Source organism: Notamacropus eugenii, chromosome 1 (genome assembly GCF_028372415.1).
Source record: "Notamacropus eugenii isolate mMacEug1 chromosome 1, mMacEug1.pri_v2, whole genome shotgun sequence".
Taxonomy (NCBI): domain Eukaryota; kingdom Metazoa; phylum Chordata; class Mammalia; order Diprotodontia; family Macropodidae; genus Notamacropus; species Notamacropus eugenii.
Window position 1 is genome coordinate 615,169,142 of NC_092872.1, and position 1,935 is coordinate 615,171,076.

The window sequence follows — 1,935 nt, forward strand, 5'->3', positions numbered from 1 at the left end:
CATTGAGTAGTGTCATCATTTGCTAAAGGTTGTTGCAGGGAGAGCACTAATTATACTGAAGTACCCAGAGAGAACAACCGACCTCTGTTCTTGTTGAGTGTCCATCCTATCCTGGACCTGGCTGCTTTTCACATAGCATGTGGCATTGACTCTAGTCATTGACTCAATGGACCTAGGTACACTTATTTGTTTTTAAAGGGATGTGAGAGATTTGTTACAAAATCTCTCTAGCTTAAGAAAACCCTGGGAACTTTGATATTTTACTCCAAAAGGACCTCAGTTTCCCAGCAAGCATTCAGAATAACTAGGCATTGAATATAGGACAAGTTTTATTTAGTGCAGCCCAAAAAACACATAATAGGCTCATTCTGGAGTACTTCATTTGGCTACTTACTATCATTGTGGGCAAGTTATTTCACTCCCTGGGCCTGTATCCTTTCTTCTATAAAATGAAAGAGTTGGACTAGTTGACCTCTAAGGTCCTTACAATTCCAATCTAGGATTTTAAGATCCCAGTGGTATGTTAAATCTTATCTTATCATCCTGGAGTTGATCCTCAGGGTTGTAGCAGCTTGGAAATTGGAGTTTTGAGTTAATGCCAGAACAAAACCTTTGTTCTAGGGAGGGGTTCACACAGAGAAGTCACACATTGTCCTGGAGTACAAGGAGGAGAGAGGGGCTGCCTACTGTGCTCACTGCTATGTAATTCAAGAGCATTCCCAATGTGCTGCTTTCCTTTCTAGCCTTTGGAGGCAGTTGGTTTTCTCATTTAATATGCTCCCATCTGGCCTTTTCTGGCTGGGTTGAGAAGGCTATTCATGGGTCTTACTGTCTGTTTCATCATAATAATAGTGATTATGATAGCTAACAAATATTTAGTGCCGACTATGTGCCAGGCACTGAGCTAAGCACTTTACAAATATTATATCCTAGTCATGAATCTTTTTCTGTTTCTGAACGTATCGTTGTAAAATAGATTTCACCACCAAGCACCTGACATCATTATCCTGGAGCTCTTACAACTCAAGCTTCTTATGCTTTCATTATTAGAGAACAGAGATGGGCAGCTAAGTGGTGCAGTGGATAGAGCACCAGTGTAGGAGTCAGGAGGACCTGAGTTCAAATCTCACCGCAGACACTTGACACTCACTAGCTGTGTGACCTTGGGCAAGTCACTTAACCCCAATTGCCTCATCCTGCGTCATCTCCAGTCATCCTGATGAATATCTGGCCACTGGATTCAGATGGCTCTGGAGGAAAAGTGAGGCTGGTGACCTGCACAGCCCTCCCTCACTCAAAACAAAGTCAAGTGCAAGTCATGTCATCATTTCTCTGGATGAACACACACAGAGAATAGAGAACTTAGAGCTGGACAGGACCTTAGCAATCACCTTGTCAGAACTTATTTTACCAAGACAAGGCTTGAAGTGACTTGCTCAAGGTCACATGAACAGTAAGTAGATGCTGAGATGAAAATCTAAAGTTTTTGGCTTCATATCTGGAGCTCTTTCCATTATACAATATCTGCTCCTTGTTCTTGCCTTTACCCAGAATGTGATATACTAGAAGCCTTAACTTTAAGCATCTTGAGAAGTGAAAAAAAAAGGATACCCAGAAACCTACACTAGAGCAACAGAAGTTGTGATGAGAAAATTTTCATACTTGTTAATGAAAACCTTAAAGGTGAGATTAATAAAATCAAGAAAAAGAAAACCATTGAATTAATAAATAAAGCAAGGAATTGGTTTTATGAAAAAAACCAATAAAATACATAAACCATTGGTTATTATGATTTAAAAAGAGAGAAAAAACCCAAATCTCTTCTTAAAAATGAAAAGGGTGAATATATCACCAATGAAGAGGAAATCAAAGCAATCATAAGGAGTTATTTTACCCAATTATATGACAAAAAAAGAACAATTTAAGTGAAATGGA